At 46.6% G+C, this 27,518-nt stretch overlaps 1 protein-coding gene across 4 annotated transcripts in view; it reads left to right on the top strand.

The window, feature by feature from the left end:
• The window catches only part of DDX25 (DEAD-box helicase 25), a 3,162,033-nt gene that overhangs the window by 1,427,508 nt on the left and 1,707,007 nt on the right, over positions 1–27,518 (top strand). The gene's annotated exons all lie outside the window — the stretch shown is intronic.

Raw genomic sequence — 27,518 nt, forward strand, 5'->3', positions numbered from 1 at the left:
CCTTGGAATTTTGCTTGACAAGGACCTCAAACTTGCCTTGCAAATAAATCAAATGTCCTCCGGATGCTTTTTTACATTAAAAGTTCTGCGGAAAATCTTGTCATTCATCCCTCTATCACTTAGGAAAACAGTGGTTGGAGCTTTAGTCCTGTTCAGGGTCGACTATTGTAACACCCTGTATTTAGGTGTTGACAAAACTTCAATCACTTCACAATGCAGCGGCCCGGGTTCTGCTTGGATTACCTAAACACCATCCGACGTCAGCAGTGATCAAGCAGCTACATTGGCGCCCAGTTCGTCAGAGTGAATTTTAAAGCCCTGTACTTACTACATAAGGCTATATATGGAGGAGGGGCTGTGGACATTCAAACCCTGTATTCTGCATATCAGCCCCAACGTTGTCTTAGGTCTGCCAACTCAGGATTGGTATGAGTTACTAGAGTGAAAAGAGCTAGATGGGGAGGTAAGGGTTTCTCTTACCAAGCATCCGTTTTATGGAACTCCCTTCCCGTGATTTTCAGGTTAGAATCCAACAGGGCCTTATTCAGGAAACTGATAAAAACCTGGCTCTTTACAAGGTCTTAAGATCTATCAGCTGCCGGCATCATGCTCACCCATTGCCAAGACGCCTCGGCAAAAGTGCGCTTTATAAGTTTTTCAGTCACTCAGTTCAATGGCCAGGACAGGTACAGGCTTTCTGTAGGATGCCCAAATTCTTTTTTGTCCACTATCTTTTCTCTGACCAGATCCCCGACTTTAGGGACCCAGACATGTCTTGCCGTGACTGACTTGACTTCCCCAATGGCGGTCCTTTTCACCTGCATATTACTTTGAAGTGCTCTGGATTCATTGAGATTCTGTAAAACAGCCAAACGTTTATTGATGTCAAAAGGTTTTTCATCCGCCACTGTGCCTTCACAATGGAGATCAGGTGCCCACATTCTCGTCCCAAATAGGACCTCGTAAGGAGTGACACCCCCTAGAGAACTTTTTGGCATGTAATTAAGGGCTCGCTGTACCCCATATTAATGGTTGACCCAACTGCCACCTGTACCTAATACTCTTGCTGTTAAAGATTGCTTTAAGTCCTGGTTTTTCCTCTCTACATCCAAATTTCCCTTGGGATGGTACGGAGAGGAGTAATGCAGTGCAACAGCCAAAGTTCCCAATGGCTTCCTTGTAAGCCCTAGAGCTGAATGCGGGGCCACGGTCAGAATGTAATGTCCCAACTGAGTATGTCCCTATAAAGACTCGCAAATCTTTGATAATAGTTTGAGCGTCAGCCAAGCGCTGAGGCCATACCCATAGGAACCTCGAGCAGGTATCCACTGCGACCATGATTGTTAGACCTGGTACCATTGGTGTGAGTCTCCATTCCATTTTTTTTACTGATTGACTCCTCAGTTTATGATCTGCTTGCTGGTTTTAGATGCTTTGGGCATTGTGCCACTGCTATTCAGTGCCACAGTGCAAGTGCTCCCTATGTTAAATTGATGTATCGATTAGCGACTCCATGATTGGCTTATTTGATTTACTTGTCAGACCTTAGTATAGTGCACCATGTGTGCCCAGGGCCTGTAAATCAAATGCTGCTGGTGGGCTTGCAGCACTGGTTGTGCCACCCACAGAAGCAGCCTGTAAAGTGCGTCTCAGGCCTGCCATTGCAGAGCTTGTGTGCAGTCTAGTACTGCCATTTTCTTCATATCAGACACCCCTAAGGTAGGCCCAAGGGCAGTGTGTGTTGTAAGTATAAGGTTGGACATGCCCTGGTGTGTGTGGCATGTTCTAATAGTGAATTACAGCCATTTTCGTTTTTCACTATTGCAAGGCTACCAGTCCCCATAGGCCAGAATGGGCAGTTTGATTATAACACCTTATAATCCTAACTGACCAGGGAACATGGTAGAAATTAGAGTTTAGTATGCCTGAACTCAGAATGATAAAATACATCTTTTAGTGAAGTTGGTTTTAACATTCTGTGTTTGAAAATACCACTTTTAGAAAGTAGGTATTTTCTTACCCAACCATCCAGCCTGCCTCTGCTAGCTTGTGTATTGTGTGCCCGGTTTTGTGAGTGACAGGGGCTGGGGGATTCCCGGAGACAGGGTGAGTCAGCACAGTGCTGCATGTAGAGTGGTGGGAGGAGAAGCACCTGCGTCTGAATAGGGATGTGCCTGCCTTTCACAATGCTGGCTCCACCTCCTGTGGTGCGTCTGAAGATCCTGGCCCACCCTACCAAACTAAAGAAGGAGTCCTGTAAACAAAGTGCTCCAGGACTGCACAAAACTGGTTTGGACTAGGTTCAGGCCCCTCTGCCTTCAGAGGACAAATGATTTTAGTATAAATATGGGGATCCAGACCCCAAGACTTTAGATCACTTCTGGAACAACAAGACAAACCTCTGCCAAGGAGAAGAACCAAGGAAGCTGTAGGAGTTGAACTGCCCCCCCTGCCAGTGTGCTGTGTTGGCCTACAGTGGTGTCTTCAGTGCCAAGGAGAGGAGAAGGAACTTTCAAAGAACGTTAATCATCTTGCAGAATAAGACTCCAAGGGCTTGAACTTGTGCTTGCCTCCTGCTGAAGTCTCAGGGACAAAAGACTACACCACCAGCTCCCCTCTGAATTTGTGGGTAATTCTGTCTGCTGTAGTCTGCGTGTCGCTGGGAGCTGGAAGCGCGACTCAAAGAGTAGAAGCATGTCGCAGCTGTGGCCACCGCCGCAGAGGTTACCGCCACAACACCAGAGAAGCATGCCTTCGTCAAAGCTGTTACCCGACGCATCACCAGAGAAGCGTGGCGCCGCCGCTGAGGTCGCCGTCGCATCACCGGAGAAGCGCGTCGCAGGGCCTGTCGCGGCTCTAAAGTTAGAGTTCGCCGCCGGGCGTGTACGCATCGTCTTCACGCCGTCGCATTAAGGGCGCCATCTTATCGCATCGCACCAGATTGTCGCATCGAGGCGCCATCTTGTCTCATCGTAGCCGGAACGCAGTACAAGAATCAACGCATCCCCTCCTGTCTGGTAAGGACCAAGACGCATCCCCTACTCTGCGCAAGCATTAGGCGCGACGTATAGTCTCACCCGAAGCAAGGAAAGACGCATCTCCATCCTTGTGAACCTTTTTTGTTTTGCGTTACGCATCCAGGTACTCTTGTGAGAACTGTCTCGCATTTATGATCAACTTGAACTAAGTGACTTCTACCATCTTTAAGTCTATTTTGAGTACAGTATTGTGGATTTTTGTCGTTTGTGGTCTTGTGTTAAGTCTATATAAAGAATACTTATTTTTATAAAACCTGTGTGGTGTCCATCTGTAGTGTTTTCACTGTATTACTGTATGTGTTCACAAATGCTTAACACACTGCCTCTGAGATAAGCCTGTCTGCTCGTTCCAAGCTACGAAGGGGGTGAGCAGGGGTTATCCAGTAGTGTAATCCCCTTTCCCTGACTTCGAAGCAAGGGTCCCTATTTAGTCAAAGGTACCTACCTCTGGCAACAAGAGACCCCCAGTTCTAACAATGATGTACTTGTAAGCCCCATCAGATTGTAAGGGGCCGCAGTGGTGTAAATAGACACTTGCGAGTGGTCTGTCTGATATCAATAATGGTGTCTGCACAGGGCAAGCTACGGTGGAACCCTTCATCTGCTGGCAGATGTCGCAAATTTAGACAATCTTTGGTCTGCTTTAACCCTGGCCACCAGTAGCGTTGTTTCAGTAAAGAAACTGTTGTAGTAACTACTGCGTGTGCAGAACCTAGACCCTCGTGTGCAGCTAGTTTTAAACCTAATCTGCGATCCATGTTTGGTATTACTGCATCCTCCACCCCTGGAATCTGAGCAAATGGAACGTTATTTGCATCGAACTTGTAGGACTACTTGATTTGAAAACCTTTCATCAATCCCTTATTGTCTTTGCGTGAAGCAATGACAGCTACCATTACCTGTCCGTCTATTCTCGTTTTTGAACGAGTGATTGTAGCTACGGAAGCAGTTCGTACTAACCCCTTAGTGGCTTCATTAGCCAATGAATTCCCTTCAACGTGAACGCCAACACATTGATGACACATTGAGCGTGTGAGCTCTTGATAGTGTATTTTTCAACTCAGCTACTTGTTCCAATTGTATTTTATGCTTAGCTGTGCCACCTTTTGAGTCCTTGAACCCATTTTGTCCCCAGTAGTGAAGATATTTATTGTGTGACTGGACACAGTAAAAAGAATCGCACACAATTAGTGTGGGGATTTCTCGATCTGTATTTATCAGTGCCAGTAACTGAGCTTTCAATTCTGCCAGCTGAGCCGTGCAGTCTCCAAGAGACTGTTTTTTCGCACAGCTTGGATGGAACTTGACATCCTGCATACAAGCTTTTACAATTGCACATGCAGCGCTGTGTTGTTTACTTGCAATGGCCAGCTGAGCAGATCCGTCACTGTAAATAATGTATTCATACTGATCTAGAGATCGTTTGGAAGAGGATATTCTTGTTCATATTCCAGAAATGCTTGTGTTTTCAGACTTGGGTCATATCTGTATTCTACATATGTTGCAGTGAGGGAATTAGCCCATTGTATCTATCTCAGATGTAAGGATTTAGCATTTGGAACGCTTGCCTTTCTAGCAGCCTCTAAGGCCGGTACCAGAGTCACGACTATTATTTGTTTCCCTTGAGCCAGTGCTCTTTCTCTCACTGCAGCAGTCTGTGCTGCTGTCAGATTTTTTTCTGTGGAAGCAAAACACAGCTCAGCATTCGTATATACATGTGATTTATATACTATGGGTATCGTTTCGCCTTCATTGTATGTTAGTTAGGTGTACCCAGATTGACCCGCTACTATACGTATCACCAGGTTGCGGACATTTACACGTGTAAGTGTTTCGACGCTATCATGATGTCAGCTTGTCGGGAACGAAGGATATCTGTATGTTCCTGTGTCTATTGCTTAACTGAAAAATCCGGTCTTCTGAGGTTGTAGAAAGGTTTAACCCTCTCTGCGTAATCCAAAATGTATGTTCTACAAAAATTCAGGAATCTCAGTATGGATTGTAAATTTTTCAATAATTTCGGAGGTTGGAGCAGCGCACACTTTTCGAAAACGTTTGCTGCCAAGCTTTCCCCTTCACTTGAAAGCTCATATCCCAAAAATAGGACATTGAGTTGGGCTATTTTGATTTTTTAAAGTTGAATTTGTAGCCCTCCGAGGCGAATCCGAAAATTAAGGGGCTCACCCTGGTAAGTGTTCCTCTAGGTCATCATCCGTCAGGTAAATATCATCTACATAGGACAATGCCTCTTCATCCAGATTCTGAAGTAACTCAGTTACCCTACCTGAGAACAACCCTGGGCTGTTCTTCTACCCTTGGGGGAGTCGACAAAATTGTCAGGCGCTATATTTTGGCAGAAAAAAACATTTGAGATATTCAGTGTTTTGTACTTTTTCCGCACAATGTTATTCATCAATGCAGCACTGTGTGCGTTCTGTACTGCCAATGTTTTTGTGCAAGAGTTCAGATGTCTGTAGTCTAAAACTAGACGATATGTATTGTCAGGTTTCATTACGGTAAACAAAGGAATATTCATTGAAGAGGTGCAAGTTTCAGTCACACCCTGGTATTCAAGTTGATATAAGATCTCCCTGACCTGTTTTTTAGCTTCTTGTTTTATTGGATACTGTCTCTGTGGAGTTGGAGTAGATTTTAGTGGTATCTCGTGTTGAGTTGACTCTTCATCCCAACCAACATGGTTAGTATGTAGTGCAGGGGCAAGGACTACTTGCCACGTGTATGTGTGTTTTAAATATATGGGAACGAGGTTGGTAAAGGCTGGAAAAATTACCGTTTCACCCTTTGGGCAATCCATAACAATAGCAGGCGGACAATCTCTTTCAGTTAAAAGAATGTGATAGCCAATAGTTAACTTCTCCCAAAAAAGATCTTTAATTTTTCTGGGCTTGTTCCCCTCCATTTGGAGTGGAATTTCATGTAACCTATGTGGGACCCTCACCCTATTACCAGGTGTTTCCACCGTGATATGTTCATTCAGCTACGCTGTCACCAGAAATTCCATCAGGTTCTGGCGAGCTATTGTTACTTCTGCTGCACTGTCGAGCATCGTTAGAGCTCATTCCCCGTTCAGTAGTTGAGTCCTCAATATTCGGGGACTGTCTGATCTTAAGACCTGCTACTTTCTTCTTTTTAAATTGAGTTTTTGATTTTGGTTTTTCTTCTTTCTTTAAAGTGTATTCAGGAGTGCATTGAGTGCCTCTGGACTTTGTGCGCTCGTCTTGTCTGTGTTCTGACAGTCCTTCCCTCTCTGAGTTTTTCAATGAACCCTGAAAGGAACGACAAGAACGTGTATCAGTGTCCTGATACCTGTGAGGTTTTTTAATGTTTTCCCTATTCCTAAGGTTATACCTCCTTTCGGAGGGCTCCTGTTGAGGAGACCTAACTCCGGATTGAGATCTATTCTCTCTATTCTTTTGTTGTTTGTTATTATCCCATTTCTTCTTTGAAGAAGCAGGTGTTTGCTTGGTGTTATCTTTTTCGGGGTCACCCATCAGTTGAGATTTTACTGCTCTAGCTCCAAAACTGTCTCTACCTAATTCTGTATAAGCAGTTTCAGTTGTTTTAAGTAATTCATGTCCCCGTTGTAAAGGACCAAACTCCCTCAAGCGCTGGTGTATTGACACCGCTGCTGCCTCCCCTTTAATGTTTACTAATATTATAAGCATGTTCTGCTTCATACTTGTTCTGTATTTGTCTTAATACATCTGGTATTACTTCTAGTGACGGGATACCATGTTTCCTGGTATATATGGCAGCAAAGACTGTACCCCAAGTGGTACAATCCTCTATTTCGGGAGTTATTCCAATGGGCTAGCCGACTGTTAACATTCTGTGTTTTTCTTGTGGGCTGGTCTGTGAAAATACTGCCTCTAGATGCGTTATTTTTTGAGCTACCCAGAATGGCATTTGTTAATGTTTAGTGGGCATCTTACCCATGAATGCGTGTAACGTCTGTGATGTTATTTTAGCTGTTGATGTTTGAATTGGTCCTGTTGGTGTAGCCGTGGCTGCCTGAAGTGAGTGTTCTCATCACAAACGGTCTTGTTTCTGTAAAATCTTATTAGTTCTTTATGAAGTGTACGTAAGTCTCCTAGTGGCATTGTGTCAACGTCAGGATGTGGTGAATAGGCCGCTTGTACCAGCCATGTTGCTCCGTCTCTTCTGGGCCAACCGAGTCTTACTTTATCTCTTGTATGGGGAAGGGCGCCTTTAAACTAGTTTATATGCTCCTGGTAGGTGAGCTGAACTTCTCATACAGTCAGTATTTGTTTGGTATATCATCCTCCAATAATAATGGAATGTGTTTGTTCATGCATCTGCTTGTGGGAATCTATCCCATGAATAGAATACCTCTGTTCTATATGATTTGTGTGCCTCGGTCACAAACGTTACTGGCCCACTCCTAGCTGATAAACCACATGCTTCTAGTTTTCGGGTGATGGCATTTCTAACATTCTCAGGAATTTGTATTGCATCTACATCTTCCTCATCTTGGACTGTCATATGTAGTGCACACACAACATCTTCCTGCTCAGTCATTGTTTTTAGTAATAAGAGTCTTTCTAGGGAACTGAGATCAGGTTTTATGCACAATAGGAAAAATGTGTCCTTCAAGCTTGATTAACCAACAGCCAGTACATAGGATTTGCCTACTCGGCTGCAGTGGATTTTGATCCCTTCCACTCCAGACGTCTCTGGGGAAATGTGAGTAGGGGTCTCTGAGAATAGCACGACTGAACTATTCAGATTTGACCGTTGAATAAGTACCCAACTAACGCTGGCGGCGCAATGTCGTGTAGTTCCTATAAAACCTATGTAGGATCTGTGCGTTTTGACAACATATTCTGTAGTATTGGTGTCAGACTGATTCTAGACACCCTCACCAGGTATATTAGCCTGTATACCAGCTAGCTCGCAGTGCCACTAGAAACCCCTCTTACCAAGGAGAGAATAGTTCTGGCCAACTAACGAACATGACAACCCTGGTCTCTCAGGACTGTGAAAACAGTGCAAAACTTTTCGCTCAGTCACTCGTGCTCACTTAGTCTCAGAGAGACACACAGAATAAACTGTGTGGACGTTTCTCACTAAGCATTTATTGAACATTCGTCATTCTAGTATAAAATAGGTGTGCTGAAACAACCACTAGACAGAAACCGATCTAAATGATTAGAAGCACTAGGAAAGTAAAAGGATGGTAGATTTCTACCATTATGCTTAAATCATGAATGCAGGCAGGTATATAAAATACATGACAGTAAAATGTGTACTCTTACGATGCGGTCCTAACTATACGTACCTAAGTGTAGCTAGCATGTGTGTAGGTGTTAAGCCAAGAATCCTTCTACGATAAAGTCAACCCCATTAACTGAAGTGAGAGACTGTGGGACCCCGGTCTCGGTCTCGAGTTGGACACCCCGCAAGGGATGTTAGACCACTGCGAGCTGGAGTACCTGCGTGCAGGAGCCTCATCGTCTTGCGTCAGTGTGTCGGCATTGATGTCCTAGTTCTCCTCTGCCTATCTCAGCAAGATGTGATGTTTATATATCCAAAGGTGTCCCCAGGGCTTTTACCTTGTTGTGCCATTGTCAGACTTAGGATGACGTTGGGAATTAATTTTATACATAGTTATTAAGCAGGAGATGGTAGTCCTCCTGCGCTTCCAAGAATCCTCATGCATAATGTATGAGGCTTATACCAGGGAAAATCCAGTGTCCTGTGTGCAGTGTCGTGTCTAGGTAAAAGGTCAGTCCCCAAGAATGTGTAATGTAGGGGTGAAAGGTTAGGATGTTACCTGAGCCTATATTGGTGTACCTATATGGACTATAACAATATCCCTATTAACACCCCTCTTGGGTATGCTGAGGAGGTAGCAGAAATGTGACCCCTCCGCCTCTTGCGCAGTTTGTCCACTTCAGACTGGATTAGGTGTGTTTCTTGCAGCATAGCTACCTGTACTCCCCTTCTTCATGAATATTTATGGATATTATGTTTTGTTGCAGATCCCATGCCTCTAATGTTCATGTCACAAATTTCAGTGTATTATGCGGTGTGAACATAACAGATTATTCAGTACTGGTCTCTCAACCCACCCATCCCTCCGTCCCTTAAGCCAAACAGCGCAAAACCACCCATGCCTAAAAAACAGACCATCTTGAAATGAGGTGCAGAACATCTCTGAACATGAACTCGCCTCCCAAGAGGCCAGACCCCAAAAATACCCTCATACTAATGAATTAGAAGGCCAGAGTGCTGTGGCTTGTTGACCTCCAAGAGGGGGGCAGGCTATGAACCCAGAAACGATTTGTGTTCAAAGCCATCACACCAGTCCAAATCCACGGCTGTTGTCCAGTAGCACGCACCCTCTTCAGAGTTCAAATGATGTGTTACAGGACGGGTCCCGTCGTCATTATTCAGCATCCCTTCAAATTGTAGCGTCTGCTGTCCTCGGGGTAACAGCTGGGAGTTGGATACTGCCTGCTTGTGAGGACTCTGAATCAGATTCCCCCGAAATCCAGCTTCTGACACACTTCCAGGTACCTTCATGATTGTTGCTATGGCTTGGAGCAGTTGACCTTTCCTGTACCGTTTGCAATGTACTGGGTTTCCTGTTGGGCCACTCTGAGGCCTTTTGCAGTGTTTTTCTTCTTTGTCCCCAATTGTATGTTTGCAACTCATTCTTTGGCAGAGTGCGTACCAGGCTTGTATGTATCAAACCACTCCCAGGCTGCTTCAGGGTCATAGCAGAAATGTATCTTTCCATCCAGAGCTGGGAACATCAGAAAGTATTGCAAGCCTTCTTCTCTGTGTCCTCTTCACCTCTTCATTTGTACTTCTATCGTGTAGTCTGGGAAGAGAGACCTTACAGTTGTAGACCATTAAAGGACCTGTACTTCTAGCTTTGTGCAATAGAAAATCTCTGTCCTTGTAATGGAGTAACTTAGCTACCAGAGGGCGTGGGGGACATCCAGGTGCCGGCGGACGGGCCGGGACCCTATGTGCTCACTCCAGGGCATAGAAGAGTGCTCCAGCCCTACAGGTAGGCCTATCACTCAGATGGTATTGATTCTATCGCACCCTTCCACGTCTTCAGCCCTTCATTCAAGTACACAAACTCTGTGAGTAGTGTGATCTGGAGAGATGCCGTTTTTTGTGCTGTGTGTAGGTCAGCTTGCGAGTATTCCGTTAGTTTTACCCATTCTGCTAGTTGATGAAGAGTGGCTTTAGTGTCTGCAATGGCCTCAAGTATTTTAATGAATTGTAACTGTACTGGGTCCCTCGGGGGGGTTCTTGTTCCTGTCTCTGTATTCCCAGCAATGGCTCCTGATCAATGCCTCCAACTGTCGCGTTCTTGTCTTGCCCATTTCTGTTGGAGTATCGCACGTTGGACTTTCAAACGGGCTGTACACACTATTAGCCCCAAATAATGCAGGTGCAGTAAATTATTGCAATTATGGTTTGGTCTTCAGCTTGCAGTGTGCAAAGACTCCTTTTCCGCTCCTCCCACGGGCTTCTCTGCTCTTGAACACTCCACAGGCTTAATCCCTCCAGGTCTTTTCCTCCTCTTGTCTTGTAGTTCCTATGAATCTATAAAGGTTCCGTGCGTTTAGACAACATAGACTGTGGGATTGGTGTCCAGACTGATTCCAGACACCCATACCAGGTATGCTCGCCTTTATACCAGCTAGCTCCCAGTGCAACTATAAACTCCTCTTACCAAGGAGAGAATAGTTCTTGGCAACTATTGAACATGACAACCCTGTCCCATCAGGGATCGTGGAACCAGTACAATACTTTTCGCTCAATCTCTCGTGCTCACTTTGTCTCAGAGAGATGCACAGAATAAACAGCGGTGACATTTCCAATAAACATATATTGAACCAGCGTCATTCTAGTGTAAAATAGGTGTGCTGAAACAACCTAGGACAGAAATAGACATAAATGATTATAAGCACCAATAGAGTAAATGGATGGTAGATTCCTACCATAGTGCTAAAACAATGAATAGGTGTAGAGCCAAGAATCCCCTAGGCTGAAGCCAACCCCATTACCTGAAGTGAGAGACTGTGGGGCCCCGTCTTGGTCTCAAGATGGACACCCTGCGAGAGATGTCAGACCACTGGGAGCTGGAGTGTCTTCGTGCAGGAACCTCAGCATCTCGTGTCAGTGTGTCAGCATGGAAGTCTTTCTCCTTTGCCTGTCCCAGCAAAGATATGGTGTAGCAAAGAAAGGTTCCTCCAGGGTTTCTACCAAACTTTGTCAAGTCGGCTGAGCATGATGGAAGGGATGACCCTTATACATAGTTATTATGCAGAAGATGGTAATCCTGCTGTGATTCTGAGAATCCTCATGCATAATACATGAGGCTAGTTTTCTGGGAAAACCACGCAACATTTATGCAACACCTTAACTAGGCAAAAGGTCAGTACCAAAAACCATTATGTAGTACAATGGCTGGGAAATGTAGGTGAAATGTTAGGTGACTACCCAGGCCTATATCGGGGTACATTATAAAACATAACACTCTGCCTGGACCGTCCTCCCTATTAGCTGAATATACGGGCCGAGGACCCTGTATTATGGGCTTGCATCCATGATGGGATCAGGTAAATATGTTCTACCACTACGCTGGTGTTTGTACCAGCGTTATGAGGCAGTAGGTGACTGGGGATCCAGGGTCCTAATCCAGCAGACTGGTGAAAGCAACCTAAGCACCAGGCACGATCTAGGCCAGAGTTATTCACTGTAGGAGAGTGGCATCGACTGCATAGTTGCCCCCAACTTTTTGCTGATGTTTTGACTGTTTTTATGACTTTAGCCAGGCTGGGGCCCTGCTATCCAGGACCCCAGCCTATCTGCTTCCTCTGTTAAACGATGACCAATTAGATGCTGAGGGTGTCCTGACAGTCCCTTGTAGATGGTACCCTAGGTACCCAGGGCATGGGTCCCTCAGTAGGCCTACCAGGGCTGCAGCACTTATTGTGCCACCCTGGGACAGCCACACAAACTGACACCACCAGACCACTACTGTAGTCTGGGTAAGGTGGTACTAGCACCCCTTACAGGAATATAGGTACCCTATATCCCACCCCATTACAACACATGTACTCTCATAGGTCACCCCTATAGCAGGCCTTGCTAATCCTACAGGGCAGGGTGCTGAGATATGTGTGAGGGGGACCCCTACCTGAGTAGGTCCTCTCTGCAACCCTCGTAAAATCATTGCTGGGTTGTTTGTAGTGTAGCCATACCATATACTCTTAACCGCATTGTAAGTCTATCGCGATAGCGTGATTACTTGAGAATGGCTACACAGAACCATATCGTGTTTGTTGTCAAACATATAGGAATCCTACCCCCAGTCCAGCCATGGGCATGAGGGCACGATTCCCCCCTACTAGAGGGGCGATATGGGAAAAGCGGCAGAATTCGGACACCAATTTAAAAGTGCACAAGTAGTACAAAATGGCTAAAACCCGCCACCCACACGACTCTGGCTGGCTGTTGCTGGGGAAAACCCCAGCCTCGCCAGCTGGACAATAGGGCTCCTGTGTCAGGGAGGTGCTAGCATCTCCCCAGACAGGATATGTGGATTGGAACAGGGTGGGTGCACCAAATGTCCTTTCAGAGTTGCACGTAGGCAGCTGCGGTGCCTTCATTCTGCATACACCGCTTGGAACCGGTTCAGGGGCATCCTGCCCCTCGCCCAGGCGGGAAACACACAAAGGGGAGAGGGTGTAGCCACCCTTTCCCGCCTCACCACTCATTGGTGGACACTACTCTGGACACTCCCCTAATCTTGGGGATAAAGGTGAATACCGTGGCCCCAGACCCTCAGATTAATCTTGAACTTTACAGTCTTGACCTTCGACTTGCTGCTGCCCAGCTGACGGAAGAAATCTCCCTTGGGATAAAAGAGTTATCCCCCTGCTTGGCAGGCACCTGAAACACTGCAAGTGACCCGGTTGGAACTTCGCTGCTCTCACGAACTTCGTCGACTTCCAGCACCCTTGAGGTGGGTTTCCTAAGCATCCCAGAGGCCAGTGAGTGTTCACAGCAAACCTGTGTACCGCGTGGGTGCCGAGATTCCCAATACCCCAGGACACCGACCACCTCTTGCGTAGCACACGACCCTGACCAGTGGGGAAGTTGTGCTTTGGCCCATTATTGAGCCAACCACCAAGCAGCATCCGTGCCAAAGATCAGCGCCCTAGCCCCTTCCGGTGGCCCGTGGGCTCCCTTTTACGCACCCCATTTTGCTGCCTTCCGCGGTCCCTTGTCTCTCGACTTGTGGGCCCGAGCTGAGGACAATCTCGACAACTAAGAGTTCCCCTGGTTGCTCCAGGCCTGCTCTACAGTCTCTCCAAAGGAGACCTCTCACAGACCTCGTGGGTCTGCACCAGTAGCTGATTTGTTCATCTTGCGTGGGTTGCGGTTGCCAAGGCTTAGTGGATTCAATCCAGACACTAACACCGCAGCGACCCTCATCCGGCGTGGGACAGTCGCCCTCCAGAAGCTGCCCTTCCTTGAAGCCTCCCGGAGCCCGTGGCTGCATATCCAAGCTACACCTCTTTCCACTTGAAGCACCCGACATTGAAGGGCTCTTTGCTTTGAGCTCCCTGGTCACTGTGCCGTGACCCAGACTCTGTCCCCTCTGCTTTCAGGTTCTTCTCTACAACTTCTACAACTTCAATCTTCACGGCATCATCAACGCTTTTGGCTAGCAGCACTTTTGAACATTTTCCCATTGAAAATCAGCCCGAGACCCGACATCGAAAACGACCTATGCACCCGGCTTCCCTGGGGCAGGTAACAGTGGTACCTCGGTACTCTCGTGGTAGTGGGCTCCTCAAAAGCTTAAGTCTAAAGTTTTAACTTTGTACTCCTGCTAGAAGTGACTTTAATCTGTGTAAATCAACCGCGACATTCTCCATAGGCTTTAATAGAGATCCCGATAGCAGCTATTTCCACTGCACGCGCCTCCCGTGGGTCCCCTTCCTCATAACCTGGGGTGGATTCTTAAGGGGCCAGCGATCCTAAATGCCCTAGGCATTGTCTGTAGAATTGTCGTGGTTCTTATACCACTTTTTTGATATATGGTTTGGTCCCCCCTTGGGGCCCTGTGATTCCTGTGCTATTTATTGTGTTTATAAATGCTTGTTTGAATTGTAACTTTGCCACTAGCCTCATAAAGAGACTGTGGGATTCTGTCTAGAATAAATACATATATTTTATATATATATACCTGTGTGGGCTACTCTTTCATTTGGTTATTCAAGAGGTTATTATGGTAAAACAATAAGCTTAACACTCCTTCAAGACTTAGCCTGAAGGCTGCTCTCCACAGCTACCACTAGGATAGCTTTCTTTAAAGGTTGTCTTAAACCTATCATCAATAAGAATCGAATTGGACTGGTGCAAGGTGTCCCTATAACTAGGAGACAGCATATGCCAGGCCAACTTCTCACATTCACTCACTCATCTTTAAGTTTCCAGGCCTCAGCTATGTCCGTCAGGATTTATATGCCAAAGCGGGCCAGCCATGTGGTATAGGCCGGCCCCCAGCAGTGACAGCTAATCCCCTTCACTTATTTGTAAGGGTGTGGACTCCTCACGCGGTCGGAGAGGAGATACTGCTTCTACCTGGCAGTGTATGGTTCGTGCGGTTGGGATCTGCCTCCAGGCCCGCCAATCACCTCAAAAGCCTTTTCCAGGCCTCATCTAGGCTCCTCCCAACTCTCACAGCTCCGACGTGTCTCCCCACTATGATGACCTGTAGCTCCATCTCCGCTCTCAGTGCGAAGATTCATGCGAATGGGCAGCCCGTCCTCTACTATAGCAGTCTGGAGCGTGTCTCTCACATCCTTGTCAGCACGGAGACCTCCTTAGGTCACGACCCACTCCGTCTCTTCACACGGCATCAGCTCCCAGCCCGCTGTCTCACGGAGGTATCCAGTGCCACCTGGCTATTTAGTTTTGTCGGGGCCCATCCTGTTTGTCACTCGTCAGCCGAGAGGGCAGGGGTCTAGACATATACAGCAGGATAAACACAGCCTGACGCGGAGCTACAGGCTCATACGTTCGCCATCCTCGGCTATCAAGGCGGCCCCAAACCCCCCAAACCCCCAATCAGGTGCACTTCTCGAATAGTTCAGGTGGCGCTGGGATCAGAGCACATGTCAAGAGGTCTGAAGCTCAGCACAGGGCCAAGCGTAAACAAAATCACCTATGAAGCCGGCAGGAGGGTGTCAGCAAGCAAACCAGGTCACCGGGGCCTGTTGCCGCCAGAGAGGAGAAAGAAGAGCTCAGTAAGTGGCATCAAGAGGGCACCCCAGTGGGTGTCCAAGGACCAGGTGGGTGGATCAAGAGCACATCAGGCTGAGCACCCAGTACCCGTGAGCTGCCATCGCGGGCCACGAGGGATGGCAGAGCTCTCCGATGCAGGACTCGACACGGAGCCAGGCCGTATTAACAAGGAGGCCGCGGGCAAGCATGATCATGGCCCCTATCTTGGGGAAATTCGGCTGTGTCCTGCGGTGCAGGACCCCCACAGCACCGCTTTGCCTGCTACGACGTAGGAGGGAGTTATAGGGGAGGCCCAAGCGGGATCAAGGCCAGTATCCTACCTCTGCCTGTCCACAGGCAGCAGCCGCTCCACTCCCAATCACCACTCCATGCAAGTAGATGCACAGTCGGGCAGGACAGAGGCCTGGTTCCGGTTTTTAGGCTCGTCAGGGGAGACAGAAGGGGGCAAAGGGCCGTCCCACACAGCAAACCCCGGTCCCCTGGCTCCAGGGAATGCAGCAGGCCCCAGGTCCCCGACAGGTGCCCGGATCCCTGTTCAGGGCTTCTCCCAGGCTGGGATGAAGCCATACCACTTCTCAAGGCCAAAGAGTCGGTCAGACAAGATTGATAGCAGCCAGGAGTCCTTATTTATGAAAGATACTGGGTGTTTGGTGTTGAGCTATACTAGAGTACGGCCGCCATGATGGTAGTCCAAACCACGCCCCTAAAGTACAGTCATTTTAAGGATACTTGCCACACAGATATGATGACTCAGAGCCTGGCATCATCTTTTTCCAGACCAAGTGGGGGACGTTCATATTTTCATCATCTGCGTCCAATAACATCTGGAACCCTCTTTTTTCATAGGCCACACGTCTTGCAGACTTGCCTAAATATCCCAGAAACCCCCGATCTCCAGTTTACCACTTGCATTCCAGGAGGAGAGCTGCAGATATTTAAATCTGGATAAGGAATCAGCAGTCCTTAACTTGAGAACTTCCCAAGGCCCCTGTACTGTTAATAATTCCCTCCAAGTTGTAAATCATTTTTTTTTCTGGGGATAACTCAAGCTATCCAATAGACTCTCTGGGGTGCCTGAGGAATTTCAAAAAGGTGAGAAATCTGAGTAGTAATTGATACCCAGGATCTTCCTGACTCTATTCCAAAGACTGAGTGCGGCCTTCAGAATTTAAGTAGACTTTTAAAAAATATTTTGGAGCATCAAACTTATGTAAGAAGCCAATAGTTATCAACTTTTTGGTTATTTCTTTTAAAATCGTACCTCAAGTTGAACTGTATTGGGTGCCTAGGAGCATCCTACAAATCTTTGAATTGGAAAGCAGTAGAGTAGAGGCGCAAATTAGGCAATTCATTGCTCCCTTTTTCTAGTCTTCACCTCAATTTTTTCCAAGAAAGTCTAACTGCGCCAGAATCCCATGTGAAAGTTATCATCCTCTGTATTAGCCGTTTTAGGAAACGTACATAGGATACAATTAAAAAGGTTTGTCAACTTCGGGAGTATCTACAATTTAATTAAGTTTACCCGCCCACAAATTGTCAACTGGAGATTCCTCCACTCGATGAGCAATAAGTCAGTCTCCTTTGCCACGTTCCCTAAATTATATTGCCTCCAATGACTGGACTATAGATATGCCCAGATATTTAATATCGGTCTAAACCTCTGGAACCTAACAAGTTATGTTCCAGAACATAATCGCTGACTAAGCGGTGTTCACAGAATCTCCTGATAATGACCCCAACTCCTTTGGAAATAGTCTTAGCAGGATCTAATGTGTAGATTATAAGGTCATCGGCGTATAGCGCTAGCTTATTCCTAAAACTCTGCAAGGAAAAGGGAATTACCCGTTGATCTCTTCTGAGTAACTGTGAGAATGGTTTGATATAGATGTCGAACAGGAGAAGGAAAAGAGGGCAGCCTTGTCTGGTACTTCTAAAAATGCAGAATCTTCGTTAAAGAACCTTTGAATAGAGTTCAGGAAGACAAATTTCCATATAATCGCTGGAGGGTCCAAATAAAAAATGGGCTAAAATCTAGTGCTGCTAGAACCTCCCAAAGAGATGCCCAACATACTCTGATGAAGGCCTTGGCCGTGTCTATAGTTGTCACTGCCAGAGGAACTGAATAGGTAGATGCAAGATTGATTGAGCCGACTAATTGTTGAGTGAGCAAATCTATCTGCCGTTTAGGGACGAAGTCCTTCTTATCAAGGTGAATTAATTGAGGGGTTAGATTGGTTAATCTACTGGAAAGAATACTAGAGAAAACCTTATAATTGGCATTTAATAATTAAATTGGCCGATATGAATCCGCCTTTTTAGGATCCTTGGCAGGTTTTAACATTAACTCTAAGGTAGCTTCCCTCACTAAACCCGCTTTTTAGATCATTCCAATGTAAAACAAAAAGAGTATTGGGTAGAGTGCTTTGTGGTTGGGTATCTGTAAGGAAATGCCTTTTTTTTTTACATGGTCACGCACAACTTTTTGGACAGATGATACTTGTTTTGTTTACCTCTGGAGGTGTACTGAGGCCTGATAAACAGACCTCAGTGCTAGTGCTCTGACCTTTTAAAGGAATATGTCTGATGATTCCCTTACAATTGGCATAACTTAACCTACTTATAGGTCCCTGGTATATGATATTAGGTATACCCAGGGCCTCTAAGTTAAAGTGTCCCTCGTGGATTGCAGCACTTATTGTGCAACCACAAGAGTGACAAAGCAAGACTCCCAACCTGCCACTGCTGACTGGCAAGACAGTTTTCAAGCTGCTAACTCTACTTTGCCATTGAAACTAAATGACAAAGTCCAGACTTTCCTTTTTAATATATGTTACCTGTAAGGCGGGCCTATCACGCCCTAAAGCAGAATATGCTGTATATTAAAAAGCGGGACATGTGTTTTTACATGTCCGAACAGTAACCTGTCCAAATTGTTTTTGCAGTATAAAGGCTAGTCGCTCCATTGGCAAATACAGGGTTACACTGTGACAACTCAGCTGTGCTAACCTCTGAATGGAACTACTAAATTTGATACTTCAAGGTATCAAGAGTCTTTACATTAAACCCGACTTGATGCCAAAGTCACATTTAATGTAATTTTTAAGTAAGAATTTAATGTAAACGTTTTAGAAAGCTGCCACTCTGTTTCCCAAATTTTTCCAGTGACCGTTTGTTACTAGCCACAAGACAGCCTGCTTCCCTCCTGGGAAGGTGTTACAGACTGTCCGAAAGGTACTGAAAGAGGTGTTACATCCTGACAGGAAGCCCAAACAGGGTTTGAGCCCAAAAGGTGAGCTTTAAAAGGGGAAGCCGTCTTTGAAGCACAAATGGGGGACACCGACAAGAGGGGCTAAAGGAGAGCTGTTTATCCAGTTTAGAACCATTCTTTCTTTTGTCATCAGTAGTAGTGGTTTTGTATAAACAGTAGGTGTGGCGAGTAGACCATGTCTAGGCCGGCATTGTCGCGCATCCTCCTATTTTCAAAATGTTCCTGCTACCATGGTCACTTTCTTTCTTGTATGTAGGCGCCTCAGTCGTAGCTGAGTTTGCAGTGTGCCTTTATCTGTTTACTGTGCCTCCAGCAGCAAATGAAAATTTGCAAGTATTTCATGTAACCACGGTCTTGGGTAGTGTCCATGGGGTGCTAAATAGTATGATTCTAGATTTGGAACATCTAGTCCTCCACTTATCATATAGTAAGTATTTCCTAAACAATTTGTGCTTGTTTACTGCCCCAGATCAGTTTTGTCTGTACTGACCTGAGTTTGTTGAAGAAATATTTATTTAGGGGATCAGAATATTCACAAATGGGTGTAAGCGTTTAGGGAGAATGACCATGTTCATTAGCAATATCCTCCCTGCTCTAGAAAGCAGGAGCTTGATCCAGATGTCTATATTCTGCTCCAGTTTCTCTAGTACCGTCCCAAAGTTTGATCAGATTATAACCTTGCACTCCTTATGTATTGTCACCCTCTGGTATTTCACCATATCACACATTGGTATTCTGAGTTCAGAGTCTCCATAGCTAACATTAAGGGATAGAGCTAATATTTTAGCTAGATATTGGAGATACCGGATAGCTTTTGAATAATAGTTTTGTGGTGTCCTTAAGGAGCTCCTATTATTATTATTATGTTTTACAAATATCATTATTTCTTGTCCATACACTGAAATCAACATGTGGCCTGTCCTGAAAGTCATCCCGCTCACCATGTGCCTCTCCCTCAGCCAGCAAGCCAAGAGTTCCATTTTAATGAACAGCATAGGTGTCAGAGGATAACCTTGCTTGCCGTCCCTAACAATTTTAAAAATGCCGGATGTTAATCCATTTATCCTTGCCCTATATAAAGGTGCCCTTTTTAACAGGGACAGTAGTTTTAGCATGTAGGCCTCCAAACACAGCCTCTGGACGGTTGTATGACAGTCACGCATAGCTAAACCACTCGTGCCTCTCCAACGCTGCCTGGGCAACGAATACGTCTGAACTATGTATTCCTTTACCATTTATGCCTTTACCTCGCATGTTTGTTGCAAAGGCATGACCGGTAAAGAGATGTATGGTAAAGATCACACCTCTTCCCCCCCCCCCCAGCCCTAAAGACACCCACAACCCTCTCTGAGCCCTAAAAACAACCCCCTCCTGAGCCCAAGAAACAACCCAGACCCCCCTCAGTCCTAAAAACAACCCCGACCCCATGAGCCCTAAACACTACCCTGCCCCTAAACACAATCCCGAGCCCTAAAAACAATCCAAGCCCTAAAAACGCCCCCCCCTGCCCTGAGCCCAACCCCCCCCCCCAAGCCCTAGAAGCAAACCCGGCTCCCCTAAGCCCTAAAAAGAACAACGACCACCCCATGAGCCCTAGAAACAACCCAGAGCTCTAATGACTACTCCGACCTCACCAGCCTTAAAAATAACTGACCCCCCAGTTCTAAAAACAACTCCGACCCCCCTCGAGCCCTAGAATCAATGTCACCCCCCCAGCCCTGAATATAACCCCAATCCCTCATGCCCTAAAAACTACCCCCAAGTCTAAGCCCTAAAAACTAAACCCCCGGCCCCAGACGCTCTTACCTGTCCGCATCAAGCTTTCTGTTGCTTCCTGTTCCTCTTCCGGCCCACCCAAACAGCTAGACCGTGCACTGCCTTAACCACACAAATGCGTAGTTAAGGCAAGCGTGATTCTGCTTGCAAGGAAATGCCCCGCGTGGCTCATCCCGAGTTATTAGGACTGTTTCCCCATTTGGAGTGTTCGCAAATGAAATGACCATTCCATGTAAACAAAGTCCTTTTCAGCAGTAAAAAAGGCCACTAGTGCATTCAACCTTTTTAATTGGTGCTCTTAATGCAAAAAAGGTATGAAAATAAGTTGATGTGGATCTGCCTTGCCGAAAGCTTGCTTGATCTTGGAGTTATGTACTACTCCTCAGGGATGTTAGTCTACCTGCAATCGCTTTAGCTCAAATTGTATTATCTATGTTCATCAGTTGTTTCTTATATGCTTTGTAGAATCCCACCGATGGGCCATCTGTGCCAGGTGCCTTTGCGCCTGCCATCACAACTATGGTCAGTATTATTTTCTCTTTTTGAAGGGTTTTCAAATTATTTGTTTGCGGTGGTCTTCCAACCATGTCATAGCATCTAGCTCATTTTTTATTGATGTCATCTACTGATAGTCAGGCTTCGTACAGCCAGGTGTAGCAATTTACAAATTCAGTAAGGAGGTCTTGGCTGTCTGCCACTTTTTCTCCAGATGGTCTCACTATTTATATGATAACATTTGAGGATTTCTCTTTTTTCAGAAGCCATGCTAAATTGGTCTCCCACCTTCCCCGTATTTCCTTGCCAGCTAGTTCCTCAAGTCTTTAGACATAAAATAGCTGTCAGTTTATTATTTGTATTTTTTGCATACTGAACATCAGACTCCTGTATTTAATGCTCACTTTATGCGAGGTGTTTGCGTATACCTTTAAAGATACCTGGCTGTTTCTGTATGATCATTCCTCAAATGTACAGCTTCCCGTAGTGTGACCTGGTGAGACCCATATTCGTTTTAAAGTACTGAATTATGGTTCAGTACAGAAAATCATAACTGTCCATGTCTGCAAGGAGATGCTGATGCTTAGGAACCGTTAGTTGGTAAACTTGTACTCGGCCTTACTGGGGAACGGTCCATGAGTGTATGCATCAAGTTGGAGATCTCGGGGAATAATTCTAATAGAAGGGAGCCATTATTCATTGTGCAACTAAGAATCATGCACACAAGAAAACAAGCAATAGTAAATGCAATAGGTTTTGCTTATGTGATTAATAATAGTTTTTGTTTTGTTTTATCTTGGACGGATTTGCCAAAATATGTGACCTCTGTAAGAGGTGCATTCTTATTCATGAGGAACACATAGGAGCAATCTGCCTAGAGTGCACCAGGAAGACTCAAATCTCAAAGGTGGGCTAACATGTTCAGGCTGACATGCAATCAGCCACCTAAGCTAGCACTATCCCTACTTTTCCTGCATGAAAAGTGTCAACTCATCTATGAATTCTCTATTAGGCCAGTTGCTATGTTTACAGTTCAGTCACATACTACGTCCCTGCCCTTATTCCTACCTCCTGCCATTGGTTCTACTCCTGTAATCTTCGTCATATATGTAGTGAAAGTCGAATATAAAGTGAGTGCAGCAAATCAAAACCACTGTTTTTAACTGTGATAGTAAATGGTACCCCAAAAAAGCATAACATGCCAACAGGTATTACCATGGAAGTACCGCATGGGCCCTTGTATAAGTGAATTTGACACATAACTGGGTAAACGTTGCCATGGAGACTTCAGTCAGACCACTTAGGCACAACTGGAGTTTAAATATTAATCATCTGTCAGTGTTTCAAACACACTGCCCCCACGTTACACCTGTTGTTCAGTTCTGTGTGAGCTGAACCCAGTATCTTGTTTAATGCAGCCACTAGGAGCCCTAACCTATACATGTGGCTGATCATGGTAACTTCCTCATATGAGCGGCCAGCTTGCAAGGCAAGCACTTTCAAAGGTCTCTTATCGTTTGCCCAAACCACGTCATCCTACCAAATAGGGCACTGACAGCTGTGCCAATGTCTGGCTTTGGATGCCTATTAGTGACACACGCTAACAAATTGCATTAAACATTGACAAGTTTATGCATTACCAGAATAAACCACCCAAACGCAGAGGCGCATGAGATGCGTAGAGGTGCACGTACCCCAGTGTCTTGGAGGTGAGCGAGGAGCTGGAAGCTACTTGTATATTACAAGGATACAGGGTGTCTCGCTTGTAAAAAGACTAGACCATGAATTGAGATGTACAGGTAAGGGGCTTGGAAGTGTCCAGCAGTGGTTTTTGCATGATAGAAAACCGGGATAAGCCTAAAAAAAGGCAGAAATAAAGAATGATGGATGTCTTTCCTTGGCGGCAGCACCGCATGCAAAACCCGGGGGTGAGGCTCAGGTTTCAAAGCGAAGCTTGGAGAACGATGCGTTCCAAGCCACATGGAAGAAATTAAAGTTACAGTGCAGAGTGAAACCGAAAGAAGAGAAACACATGAAAGACACCAGATCGAACGGCGAACAAAAACTTTTGACGTACCAACTAAACCTCTAAATAGAAATACCAGCACTTGAAAGACAAGCACAGCCAAAACCTATTAAAAAATTTCCCAAAAGGGGATAACAGTACTTGGGCCATGGGACCCTGATAAGAGAAACACACGAGAGAAACAGCACTAAACAGTATGCTTCAGCCAACAGAAATGGAGGAAAAGTAAGTGGCAAGTACATCAACCAATGAAAAGGGAGGGCGGGATCCCAGCTCATTTTAAGATGCCTAATAAATACAATAGATTTCAGAAGTAAAGCGCAAGTGCTGGGCAGGTGAAACCTAGAAAGGAAAATACCCTTTCCTCTCTGCATCTTGCCCACCAAACATCCTCTAGCTGTAGTGTCTAATAGGTGTATTACTTTGATGGACACCTGTGATAGATGCTTAGCTTCTATTTGGGCCTATCCAAATGGGGCTCAGTGTTCGACTCAGGCCCCATCCACAGGGTATAGTTTCAGCTTCATATTTTCTACAGATGTTGATAATATGATATAAAATAATCCTGATTTATCTACATTAGAGGCTTGCATGTTTATTAACCCCTTCGCCGCGTGGCAAATTCTGCCGCGGTGCGAGGGGGGGGCAGGGCTGGGCGTGGCGCTCAGGTATCCAGGACGGCTCCCGGCCGTCATAAATCACGGTGGGCGTGTGCTCATGACGGCCGGGAGCCGTCCGATGTCCGCCCACTGATTAATTTGCCCGCACAGGCGGGGAATTAGCCGGGCGTGGGCGGAGCGGCAACGGTCGGACGGCTCCCGACCGTCATGAGCACATGACTACCGTGACTCATGACGGCCGGGAGCCATCCTGAGCTTCCATGAGGTTAATGTAATTTGGCTCCTATTTATCAGTGTGTTGTGGCATCTGATAATGCACCACTTCAGGACTGAGCACCAGGCTTTTTAGTCACTATTTTGGTCTCTCTTTCTAAAGTTCAATGATCTTCGCAGTAGTAAATATGCCCCTCTAGAGTATGTACTGAACAAGGCTAAGTACTTATCAGGGTCCAACTTCATAGCAATATGTGTTGGCCCTTATAGGACCTGTATGTGTTTCTGGGAGTATGGCTATATCTATCTGATGCCTATCCTGGTATGCTTGTACTTGACTCACTTTCTGCATGTTGTTAAGTAGGAGGTGTGCGAAATTCACACAAGTTACTTTTGCTTAGTTGTGTAAAATTTCTGGCAAATTATGCAAAATGCAACTGTCATTTAGCACTATATTTTCCCATGAAATGCATCCTCACATTAATTTTTGACGCAAAGACCCATTTCACAGTAAAAGAAGTAGCACAATAATACACATGGCGCAAGCAACAAGCTTTTGTATTTTGCCTATTTGTGTTATGGTACACTCAGTCAAAATTTCGCCATGATATAAGCATGTATTTACAGTACATAATGTTATTTTGGGAATTACACGTAGCAAGCGAAATGCCCAAAATGTTGCATAGTACATCAGCGTAATCTAATTTCGCTTGTGCCTTCTGGTAAAGCATCTCACATTCTAAGATATTAATGCAAGTTTTCTAATCTTATTCAATTTCCATCTTTTGGTATAATCCGGTAACTTGCAGAGACCTCAGAACAAAATGAGTGTTATTAAATGCCAGTTAGTCAATGCAGCGAAATCACAGTGCGTAATGCGCTGGGGGCGTGGGGTGTATCTCACCCCTTCCTAGCTTTAAAAATATGCCCCCTTCTGTGCAGCTGCCCGCGCGGTGTAGCTGATGTAGAAAGAGCACTGGCACCACTGTGCCTCCTGAGTCCCACTGGGACTCTAAAAACAATATTGCCCCAACGTTGCAGCTGCCCGCAACTGCGGCGCAGCTGTGAAGACAAAACAGCCCGGGCACCAGCTGTGCCTCTTTAGTCCCCTTTGCCGGGGCTCCTATGCTTGGCTTCAACTCAGCCCCAAAAGAAATCCGCGCGGGCACCACTGGTGCCTGAGGAACCCCACTCACCGGGCTCCTTCTTGGACTCCCGACCACAAGGGGGAAGCCACCGACAATGTGCCTCGACCAACCCCTTACGTGTCAGCCCCACTCACCGGGCCTCTCTCGGGACTCCGCTGGTCTCCTGCTCCGGTCGGGGAAAGGGGCACTGGCTTCCGGGGGCCCGACTTCAGCCTCCAACCCGGCCGTAACCGCTGGACTGCCTTCCTACAGCAGAGGGAGGCGGAACTGGAGCCTGCGAGTCTCCGTGGACCCAGCAGGCCCCGCCCACAGTCAGGCAGCCTGCCTGCCTTCCGGGTTGTGTTGCGGCGGCTCTCTCCTATTCGTTTCGGGTCGCGGCAGTGATTAAGTACAAATGTAGGGTGGGCTCCTGCTGAAAAGGTACCAATGCGGGGTGGGCTCCCGCTGATAGAGCTGCACGAACGCGGGGTGGGCTCCTGCCGATAAACACAAAATGCAAGGTGGGCTCCTGCTGTCTCCCAGCAGCTCGAGGGACTCCCTACGCCGGGGTTCCCTCTAAATCATCACACAGCACAGCGTTGCAGGCCACCCACGCTTCTGGAAAGGTAAATAGAGCACCCACGAGGCGCTAAGGCCCCCACAGTTCCAGGGCAAAGGCTGGGCCAAGGCAGGCCAGCTCACAGGGCCCTTCAGCTGGGAGGCAGTCCCTTGTGGCGGTTCCTCCTGGGGCCCAGCAGCAACAGGTCGCAAGGAAGCACAAAAGCACAACATTTTCATCGGGTCACAGCCCAAATATTTACACACCATTTGCTTTGTCTGCCCTGGTACAGGGCTTGGGGAACCAGCCTGAACCGATTCTGGGGGGTTTTGGAGCACTTTGTTGACAAGGCTCCTCTTCCCCTTTGTCAGGTCGGGGCTCATCATCAGACACACCACTGGGGGGGCGGAGACAGCATTCACCTAGGCAGGCACAGACCTATTCAGGGGCAGGGGACTACTCCTCCCACTACTCCAATTGCAGATCCCCTATTCAGCCTAGCGCTGACTCACCCTCCCTAGAGCCACACACACCTCAACAGCCCCTGTCACTCCAAAGCCAGACATGCAACCCACATCAGGCAGACAGACAGATACATAGCACACAGAAATGCCAACTTCTAAAAGTGGCATTTCTAAAATAGTGATAATAAATCTGCACACACCATTGTGCAGCATTTATTATTACTATTCCAACCATAACAGACTTGAACACGCTGCTCCTCTCATATCAGGAATTACCACTGAAACACTTATCAGGGAATCCCCAAAGCATTCCTATGAGAGGGCAGCCTCACAGCAGTGAGAAACCAAAATGGCGGTTTGTCACTACCAGGACATGTCACACACTTAAGGTACATGTCCTACCTTTTGCCTACAATACACCCTGCCCATAGGGCTAGCTAGGGCCTACCTTAGGGGCGACTGACATGTAGTAAAAGGGGGGGGGGGTCACAGACATGGCACACACTTGAGGTGCCACGTCACAGCGGCAGTAACACTGAGCGCACAGGCCCTGCAATGGCAGAGGCCTGGGATAGGTTTGAAAGGCTACTTTGGTGGGTGGCGTAATCAGCGCTGCAAGCCCACCAGTAGCATTTAATTTACCATCCTCGGGTATATGAGATACCACCTTACAAGGGACTGACAGGTAAATTATATATGCCAAACAGGTGTAGACCAATTTTTACTATATTTATCACAGAGAGCACACACACTTTATACTGGACAGCAGTGCTAAGGTGCCCAGAGTCCTAAAACCACCAACACCATGTCAGAAAAAAGGCTAGGGGGAAGGCAAAAAGTTCAGGGATGACCCTGCATAAAGGGCCAAGTCCAACAAAGTCCAAGAAGTAGAATCACTTTTCTGCTTTGTTCCCATTTATCAGATGACATGAGTGAAAAACACCCCAAACCCAGGCCCACTTCTGACACTGGGTCTGCTCTGTGCTTTTCTAAGTTTCCCAGAGCTCTAGGGACCTCGGCTCAATTCATTTATGGGTGGTTGAACTGCTCTGGACTGCCTTTGGGCTCCATAGGTTTGGATGGGACCCCAGCTGGGGCTCCGCTGGCAGATCTGCCCTCGGCGCTATTCAGGCCTTCAGGATTCGGTGGTGGATCTGGATCGAGCATTACTTTCCAACCTACTCAGAGGACAGTTCCAGTGCCACCTTTCCTGGTTCCGCTGGCGCCCACTGGCAGTGCCGAACCCATTGTCATTCCCGGGTCCAATAAAGAGCTGGACTGGCTCTGATGAGGCACACATGGCCTGAATTGGAGACGGAGACCTATTTTATGTAAGTGCCCTCTGAGGCACAAGAATGGAGGGGATCTGAGGATCCCTATGGCTACCCTAAACCCTTAGTAGAGCCCATGATTAATGAAACATGGTATTAGGACCTGGTTGATGCCAGTGGTCTGGACACCTCACCAGAAACTGGCTTCTTTTCTGCTCCCACAGTGGCTATGGAGGAAGGGGTTCCTTTGCAATGGTGGTCTGGAGGGCGGCTTGAGGTCCTGGACCTTCAGCTGCCCACGGTTGAAGGCAAGACTACTGTCTTGACAGAGGTG

The sequence above is a fragment of the Triturus cristatus genome, chromosome 3_1 (assembly GCF_964204655.1).
Source record: "Triturus cristatus chromosome 3_1, aTriCri1.1, whole genome shotgun sequence".
NCBI classification, from domain to species: domain Eukaryota; kingdom Metazoa; phylum Chordata; class Amphibia; order Caudata; family Salamandridae; genus Triturus; species Triturus cristatus.